The following is a 10,182-nucleotide window of genomic DNA, read 5'->3' as shown; positions in this document are numbered from 1 at the left end:
TATAAACATCAGGGTGCACATACCCTTTGAATTAGTATTTTTGTATTTTTTGGGTAAATACCTAGTAGTAAAATTGCTGAATTATAAGGTAATTCTATTTTTAACTTTTTGAGGAATCTCTATACTGTTTTACAAAGTGGCTGCACCAGTTTGCATTCCTACCAACAGTGTAAGAACGTTCCCCTTTTGCCAAAACCTGTTGTTTCTCGTATTGTTAATTTTAGCCATTCTGACAGGTGTGAAGTGGTATTTCACTGTAGTTTTAATTTGCATTTCCCTGATGATGAGTGATGTTGAGCATCTTTTAATGTGTCTGTTGGCCATCTGGATGTCTTTGGAGAAATGTCTGTTCATGTCTTCTGCCCATTTTTAAATTAGATTATTTTTGAGGGTGTGTTGAGTTTTGTAAGTTCTTTATATATTTTGGACACTAGCCCTTTATCAGATATGTCATTTGCAAATATCTTCTCCCATTATGAATGCTGCCTTTTAGTTTTGTTGACTGTTTCCTTCTCTGTGCAGAAGCTTTTTATCTTGATGAAGTCCCAATAGTTCATATTTCCCTTTGTTTCCCTTGTCTCCAGAGACATGTCTTGTAAGAAGTGCTGCAGCTGTTGTCAAAGAGGTTGCTGCCTGTGTTCTCCTCTAGGATTTTAATGGTTTCCTGTCTCACATTTAAGTCTTTTATCCATTTTTAATTTATTTTTGTGTATGGTGAAATAAAGTAGTCTAGTTTCATTCTTTTGCATGCTGCTGTTTAGTTTTCCCAACACCATTCATTGAAGAGACTGTTTTTTTCCATTGGGTATTCTTTCCTGCTTTGTTGAAGATTAACTGACCATATAGTTGTGTGTTCATTTCTGGGTTTTTATTCTGTTCTATTGATCTATGTGTCTATTTTTGTGCCATGCTCTGATTTCTAATGCCCAAGGAAAGGTCTCCAAAGTTCCTATTGCCATTTGCCTAGGAGATTATCTCTATCCATCTATCTAGTCATCTCCTTTTTTTTTTTTTTTTTTTTGACAGGAAGCAGGATTTATTGGTGGGCATGAATGGGGAAGGGCAGTGCTGAGGTTCTCATGAGTGCAGAGCCCGCCATTTGTCCAAGGGGCCACAATTAGGGATGTATTTGACCCCACAGCCATCTGGGATGAGCCACTTTTCAGCCACCATGTCTTCAAATTCGTCCGCGTTAAACTTAGTAAAGCCCCACTTCTTGGAAATGTGGATCTTCTGGTGGCCAGGGAACTTGAACTTGGCCCTACGCAGGGCCTCAATCACATGCTCCTTGTTCTGCAACTTGGTACGGATGGACATGATGACTTGGCCAATGTGGACCCTGGCCACCGTGCCCTGGGGTTTTCCAAAGGCACCCCGCATACCTGTCTGGAGCCTAGATTGGAGAAAGCATGAGGCCAACCCTCAATGTCCACTGGAACAAAACTGTCTCCAAGGTCCCTTAGGGCAACCCGTACAACCAACAGGCTGCATACACTACCAAGGAGGCTGCTGTTCGCAGCCATTGCACACTTATCTATTCATCTCCTAAGCAAAGTGGTTTCTTAGTCAAAGATTATTTTCAGAGCCCTCAGTGTATATATGTTTCACGCCTTCTCCAAAGCCTCCATCACACAATCATCTATTCTGCCCGCTCTTTGTTATTTGTTTCCATCACTTCCCGTTTCAGATGCTCAGTGCCTGTAACTTTAATGGTTAAAAATTATAATTAGACTTATGTTATACTTTAAAAACTATTTTTATTATGTTTTCCAGTTCTAGAGGATAGCACATGATGAATTTTTCAAAAATCCATTGATTTATTATAAATTTAAAGTCAAGCATGTTTCCTGTTTGTATTCAGTGTTATCTCAGTCATTTATAAAAAATTTTTCTATAATTGATAAACAAGTAAGGGACATTAGGAACCTTGGAGACTTTCTCCAGCTGTTATAAATGACAATGTACTACTTAGACAGTACTCTACCTTGCTTTCCACATAGGAGGTTCTGAGTTGGAAAATGGTCAGGGGCCAAGTTAGGCACCAAAGGTATTTAAATGTTAAAATGAGCAAAAAGGAAGGGGATATAACACGTGGACTATAAGTAAATATACAAAGTTCATAGAAAATGAAGATAAAAATTAGGAAAGAAGGCTAATGAGTATATTTATAGATTTTGACCATAGGCATCAAACGTAATGGGAAAGCATTAGCATATAACCTTGGGAGGGACAAAATTTTTTGTGTACATTGCTTTCTTAGGAAGAGTGTATCTATTTGGGTGCAGAAATTATCATTTGCCCTTAATTTTTGTCACTTAAATTTAATAAGCTGACAATCTGGAAACATTATTAGAAGACAACTTGGTGGTCACCTGGTCCCATCCTTTTATTTTGCAGCTGAAGTAACTGGGGCCCAGAGAAATTATGTACTTGTTCAGGTCATGCTAACATATAGGGTAGAATCTAGAAGCTGAAAAAAGTCTTATTATTTCTAAACATTCTCATTGAGTCAAAATACCTGAGGTGGCCCATTCCATCTTTGATCAATTCATTAATTCATAGCCTTTTAAATTTTTGGAGCCCATTGTTAGAAGTGAAGGATGTTATCTAATAAGAAAAACTGGTCTTTCTGGTGGTTCTGTCCCTCTCATTGAGTAATGTATTTAGTTTCAGTGGGACTTATTTATTTATTCATTTTTATTATTTCTAAGAGAGAGAGTGTGCATGTGTGCTCAAGTGGGGGAGTGGCAGAGAGAGATTGGGAGACACAGAATCCGAAGCAGGCTCCAGGCTCTGAGCTGTCAGCACAGAGCAGGATGCAGGGCTGGAACTCACAAACCACGCAATCATGACCTGAGCCGAAGTTGGCCACTTAACCCACTGAGCCATCCAGGTGCCCCATCAGTGGGTTTTATTTTAATTTTTTATGAGGGTACACATTTTTGGACACTAAATGATCATATAACATTTTATAATAACTCTAAAACATCATTCTACTTCTTATATATACCTTGCTTTTCTTCTATACAATAGTTGAAAGCAAACAAGAAAACCAACCCATTTATAATAGCACCAAAAAATACTTAGAAATAAATTTAACACAAGAAGTATACATCTTAAATGCTGAAAACTTCAAAATATTGTTGAAATAAACTGAAGAAGACCTAAGTGGAATGACATTCCATGTTCTTAGAACAAAAGACTTAATAATTTTGTTAAGACAGCATTATTCACAAATTGATCTACACTTCTATGTCATTACTCCCACAATTCAGGATGACCTTTTGCAGAAATGAAAACAGATCCTAAGATTTACATGAAAATGCAAAGGACCCAGAATATCTGAACAATCCTGAAAAAGAACAAAGTTGAAAAAAATCACACTCCCTGATTTCAAAACTAATTACAAAGCTACATAGTCAAGATACTGTGATATTGGCATAAGGACAGACATACAGATTAATGGAAAAGAATTGAGAGTACTGATATAATCTCTCACATTTATGGTCAGTTTGTTTTCAACAAGTGTACCAAGACAATTCAATAGTGAAAAATAGTCCTTTCAACAAATGGTAGTAGGAAAACTAGATATCCACATGTCAAAGAATGAGGTTGTATCCCTTCCTTACACCATACACAAAAATTAACTCAAAATGGATCAAAGACCTAAATGTAAGACTAAACAAATAGAAAACTCTTAGAAAATATAGGAGTAAAACTTTGTAACCTTGAGTCAAGCAAAATCTTCTTAAATATGACACCAAAAACCCAAAGAAAGAATAAATTGGACTCCATCATAATTAAAATATTTCATACTTCCAAGGATGCCATCAAGAAAGTAAAAAAAGAGGCTTCTGGGAAGATGGTGGCGTAGGAGGACGCTGGGCTCACTGCGTCCTGCGAATCACTTAGATTCCACCCACACCTGCCTAAATAACCCAGAAAACTGCCAGAAGACTAGCAGAACGGATTCTCCAGAGCCAAGCATAGACGAGAGGCCCACGGAAGAGGGTAGGAAGGGCGGAGAGGCAGTGCGCGCTACACGGACTGGCAGGAGGGAGCCGGGGTGGAGGGGCAGCCCACCGGCAAAGCAGAGCCCCCAAGTCTGGCTTGCAAAAGCGGAGGGGCCGGATGGAGTGTGTTCGGATAGCAAGCGGGACTTAACATCTGGAAGGTTATAAGTTAATAGATCTGCTCGGAGAGCGGGAGGGCTAGAGGACAACGGGAGGGAGAGTTGTTGAGCCCTGGATGACAGAGCTCAGCTTGGCAGGGAACAAAGGCGCTCCCCAGCGCCATCTCCCTTGCCCATCCCCCAGCCAAAATCCCAAAGGGAACCAGTTCCTGTCAGGGAACTTGCTTGCACCGTGCAAACACCCAACGCTGTGCTTCTGTGGATCCATCCCTCCGGTGGCAGGTCTGACTGCCTCCCGAAGCAGATCACTGAAGGATAAGCGAGCTGAGCCTGCCCCTCCCACCCCTGTGCACCTTGCTGATCCACCCCAGCTAATATGCCAGATCCCCAGCACCACAAGTCTGGCAGTGTGCAAGTAGCCCAGATGGGCCATGCCACCCTACAGTGAATCCCGCCCCTAGGAGAGGGGAAGAGAAGGTAAACACCAGTCTGACTGCGGCCCGAGCAGTGGGCTGGGGGCAGACATCAAGTCTGACTGCGGCCCCGCCCACCAACGCAAGTTATTCAAGACAGCACAGGGAAGTGACCTGCAGTTCTGCACCACTCCAGGGACTATCCAAAATGATGAAACAGAAGAATTCCCCTCAAAAAACCCTCCAGGAAATAACGACAGCTAATGAACTGATCAAAAACGATTCAAACAATATAACAGAAAGTGAATTTAGAATAATAGTCATAAAATTAATCGCTGGGCTTGAAAACAGTACAAAGGACAGCAGAGAATCTATTGCTACAGAGATCAAAGGACTAAGGAACAGCCAGGAGGAGCTAAAAAATGCTATTAATGAGCTGCAAAATAAAATGGAGACGACCACATCTTGGATTGAAGAGGCAGAGGAGAGAACAGGTGAACTAGAAGATAAAATTATGGAAAAAGAAGAAGCTGAGAAAAAGAGAGATAAAAAAATCCAGGAGTATGAGGGGAAAATTAGAGAACTAAGTGATGCACTAAAGAGAAATAATCTACGCATAATTGGTATTCCAGAGGAGGAAGAGAGAGGGAAAGGTGCTGAAGGTATACTTGAAGAAATAATAGCTGAGAACTTCCCTGATCTGGAGAAGGAAAAAGGCATTGAAATCCAAGAGGCACAGAGAACTCCCTTCAGATGTAAGTAACTTGAATCGATCTTCTGCACGACATATCATAGTGAAACTGGCAAAATACAAGGATAAAGAGAAAATTCTGAAAGCAGCTAGGGATAAACGTGCTCTAACATATTAAGGGAGACCGATAAGACTCGTGACAGATCTCTCTACTGAAATTTGGCAGGCCAGAAAGGAATGGCAGGAAATCTTCAATGTGATGAACAGAAAAAAAAATATGCAGCCAAGAATCCTCTATCCAGCAAATCTGTCATTTAGAATAGAAGGAGAGATAAAGGTCTTCCCAAACAAACAAAAACTGAAGGAATTCATCACCACTAAACCAGCCCTACAAGAGATCCTAAGGGGCATCCTGTGAGACAAAGTACCAGAGACATCGCTACAAGCATGAAACCTACGGACATCACAATGACTCTAAACCCATATCTTTCTTTTTTTTTTTTTTTTTTTTTTTTTTCAACGTTTTTTATTTATTTTTGGGACAGAGAGAGACAGAGCATGAACGGGGGAGGGGCAGAGAGAGAGGGAGACACAGAATCGGAAACAGGCTCCAGGCTCCGAGCCATCAGCCCAGAGCCTGACGCGGGGCTCGAACTCACAGACCGCGAGATCGTGACCTGGTTGAAGTCGGACGCTTAACCGACTGCGCCACCCAGGCGCCCCAAAACCCATATCTTTCTATAATAACTCTGAATGTAAATGGAATAAATGCGCCAACCAAAAGACATAGGGTCTCAGAATGGATAAAAAAACAAGACCCATCTATTTGCTGTCTACAAGAGACTCATTTTAGACCTGAGGACACTTTCAGACTGAAAGTGAGGGGATGGAGAACTATTTATCATGCTACTGGAAGTCAAGAGAGAGCTGGAGTAGCCATACTTATATCAGACAAACTAGACTTTAAATTAGAGGCTGTAATAAGAGATAAAGAGGGGCATTATATAATAATTACAGGGTCTATCCATCAAGAAGAACTAACAATTATAAATGTCTATGAGCCAAATACAGGAGCCCCCAAATACATAAAACAATTACTCACAAACATAAGCAACCTTATTGACAAGAATGTGGTAATTGCAGGGGACTTTAATACCCCACTTACAACAACAGATAGATCATCTAGACACATGGTCAATAAAGAAACAAGGGCCCAGAATGATACATTGGATCAGATGGACTTGACAGATATATTTAGAACTCTGCATCCTAAAGCAACAGAATATACTTTCTTCTTGAGTGCACATGGAACATTCTCCAAGATAGATCATATACTGGGTCACAAAACAGCCCTTCATAAGTATACAAGAATTGAGATCATACCATGCATACTTTCGGACCACAATGCAATGAAGCTTGAAATCAACCACAGAAAAAGTCTGGAAAACCTCCAAAAGCATGGAGGTTAAAGAACACCCTACTAAAGAATGAATGGGTCAACCAGGCAATTAAAGAAGAAATTAAAAAATATATGGAAACAAACGAAAATGAAAATACAACAATCCAAACGCTTTGGGATGCAGCAAAGGCAGTCTGGAGAGGAAAATACATTGCAATCCAGGTCTATCTCAAGAAACAAGAAAAATCCCAAATACAAAATCTAACAGCACACCTAAAGGAAATAGAAGCAGAGCAGCAAAGACACCCTAAACCCAGCAGAAGAAGAGAAATAATAAAGATCAGAGCAGAAGTAAACAATATAGAATCTAAAAAAACTGTAGAGCAGATCAATGAAACCAAGAGTTGGTTCTTTGAAAAAATAAACAAAATTGATAAACCTCTAGCCAGGCTTCTCAAAAAGAAAAGGGAGATGACCCAAATAGATAAAATCATGACTGAAAATGGAATTTTTACAACCAATCTCTCAGAAATACAAGCAATTATTAGGGAATACTATGAAAAATTATATGCCAACAAACTGGACAACCTGGAAGAAATGGACAAATTCCTAAACACCCACACACTTCCAAAACTCAAATAGGAGGAAATAGAAAGTTTGAACAGACCCATAACCAGCAAAGAAATTGAATCAGTTATCAAAAATCTCCCAACAAATAAGAGTCCAGGACCAGATGGCTTCCCAGGGGAGTTCTACCAGACATTTAAAGCAGAGATAATACCTATCCTTGTCAAGCTATTCCAAAAAATAGAAAGGGAAGGAAAACTTCCAGACTCATTCTATGAAGCCAGTATTACTTTGATTCCTAAACCAGACAGAGACCCAGTAGAAAAAGGGAACTACAGGCCAATATCCCTGATGAATATGGATGCAAAAATTCTCAATAAGATACTAGCAAGTCGAATTCAACAGCTTATAAAAAGAATTATTCACCATGATCAAGTGGGATTCATTCCTGGGATGCAGGGCTGGTTCAACATTCGCAAATCAATCAATGTGATACATCACATTAATAAAAGAAAAGATAAGAATCATATGATCCTGTCAATCGATGCAGAAAAAGCATTTGACAAAATTCAGCATCCTTGCTTAATAAAAACCCTCAAGAAAGTCGGGATAGAAGGAACATACTTAAACATCATAAAAGCCATTTATGAAAAGCCCACAGCTAATATCATCCTCAATGGGGAAAAACTGAGAGCTTTCCCCCTGAGATCAGGAACACGACAGGGATGTCCGCTCTCACCGCTGTTGTTTAACATAGTGTTGGAAGTGCTAGCATCAGCAATCAGACAACAAAAGGAAATCAAAGGCATCAAAATTGGCAAAGATGAAGTCAAGCTTTCACTTTTTGTAGATGACATGATATTATACATGGAAAATCCGATAGACTCCACCAAAAGTCTGCTAGAACTGATACATGAATTCAGCAAAGTCTCAGGATACAAAGTCAATGTACAGAAATCAGTTGCATTCTTATACACTAATGAGGCAACAGAAAGACAAATAAAGAAACTGATCCCATTCACAATTGCACCAAGAAACATAAAATGCCTAAGAATAAATCTAACCAAAGATGTACAAGATCTGTATGCTGAAAACTATAGAAAGCTTATGAAGGAAATTGAAGAAGATATAAAGAAATGGAAAAACATTCCGTGCTCATAGGTTGGAAGAATAAATTTGTTAAAATGTCAATACTACCCAAAGCTATCTACACATTCAATGCAATCCCAATCAAAATTGCACCAGCATTCTTCTCGAAGCTAGAACAAGCAATCCTAAAATTCATATGGAACCACAAAAGGCCCCGAATAGCCAAAGTAATTTTGAAGAAGAAGACCAAAGCAGGAGGCATCACAATCCCAGACTTTAGCCTCTACTACAAAGCTGTCATCATCAAGACAGAATGGTATTGGCACAAAAACAGACACATAGACCAATGGAATAGAATAGAAACCCCAGAATTAGACCCTCAAAAGTATGGCCAACTAATCTTTGACAAAGCAGGAAAGGATATCCAATGGAAAAAAGACAGTCTCTTTAACAAATGGTGCTGGGAGGACTGGACAGCAACATGCAGAAGAATGAAACTAGACCACTTTCTTACACCATTCACAAAAATAAACTCAAAATGGATAAAGGACCTGAATGTGAAACAGGAAACCATCAAAACCCTAGAGGAGAAAGCAGGAAAAGACCTCTCTGACCTCAGGCGCAGCAATTTCTTACTTGACACATCCCCAAAGGCAAGGGAATTAAAATCAAAAATGAACTATTGGGACCTCATGAAGATAAAAAGCTTCTGCACAGCAAAGGAAACAATCAACAAAACTAAAGGGCAACCAACGGAATGGGAAAGGAAAAGATATTTGCAAATGACATATCGGACAAAGGGCTAGTATCCAAAATCGATAAAGAGCTCACCAAACTCCACACCCAAAAAACAAATTAATCCAGTGAAGAAATGGGCAGAAAACATGAATAGACACTTCTCTAAAGAAGACATTCAGAGGGCCAACAGGCACATGAAAAGATGCTCAACATCGCTCCTCATCAGGGAAATACAAATCAAAACCACACTCAGATTCCACCTCACGCCAGCCAGAGTGGCCAAAATGAACAAATCAGGAGACTATAGATGCTGGCGAGGATATGGATAAGCGGGAACCCTCTTGCACTGTTGGTGGGAATGCAAACTGGAGCAGATGCTCTGGAAAACAGTGTGGAGGTTCCTCAGAAAATTAAAAATAGACCTACCCTATGACCCAGCAGTAGCACTGCTAGGAATTTACCGAAGGGATACAGGAGTACTGATGCATAGGGGCACTTGCACCCCAATGTTTATAGCAGCACTCTCAACAATAGCCAAATTGTGGAAAAAGCCTAAATGTCCATCAACTGATGAATGGATAAAGAAATTGTGGTTTATATACACAATGGAGTACTACATGGCAATGAGAAAGAATGAAATATGGCCCTTTGTAGCAACGTGGATGGAACTGGAAAGTGTGATGCTAAGTAAAATAAGCCATACAGAGAAAGACAGATACCATATGTGTTCACTCTTATTTGGATCCTGAGAAACTTAACAGAAACCCATGGGGGAGGGGAAGGAAAAAAAAAGAGGTTAGAGTGGAAGAGAGCCAAAGCATAAGCATTTTGGCATAAGCCAAAGCATTATCTATTAAAAACTGAGAACAAACTGAGGGTTGATTGGGGGGTGGGAGGGAGGGAAGGGTAGGTGATTAGCATTGAAGAGGGTATCTTTTGGGATGAGCACTGGGTGTTTTATGGAAACCAATTTGACAATAAATTTCATATATTAAAAAAAAGAAAAAAAAAGAAAGTAAAAAGAATGGAAGAAAATATTCGCAAATAATGTAGCTGATAAGGGACCTGTATTCAGAATAAAGAACTCTTACATCTCAATAATGCAAAACAAACAAACAAAACTCTATATAATTGAATAGGCAATGAATCTGAA

The 10,182-nt window shown here is 39.6% G+C and overlaps 1 pseudogene; it reads right to left on the bottom strand.

The window, feature by feature from the left end:
• Window positions 1-1,441: 1,441 nt before the first annotated feature.
• LOC132679973 (small nucleolar RNA SNORA70) lies at window positions 1,442-1,583 on the bottom strand (annotated as a pseudogene).
• Between the last annotated feature and the right edge of the window lie 8,599 nt (window positions 1,584-10,182).

The sequence above is a fragment of the Panthera onca genome, chromosome A2 (genome assembly GCF_046562875.1).
Source record: "Panthera onca isolate mPanOnc1 chromosome A2, mPanOnc1 haplotype 2, whole genome shotgun sequence".
In the NCBI taxonomy this organism is placed as follows: Eukaryota; Metazoa; Chordata; class Mammalia; order Carnivora; family Felidae; genus Panthera; species Panthera onca.
The sequence above is the reverse complement of the archived record's forward strand: the minus strand, read 5'-3'. Positions and strand labels throughout refer to the sequence as shown.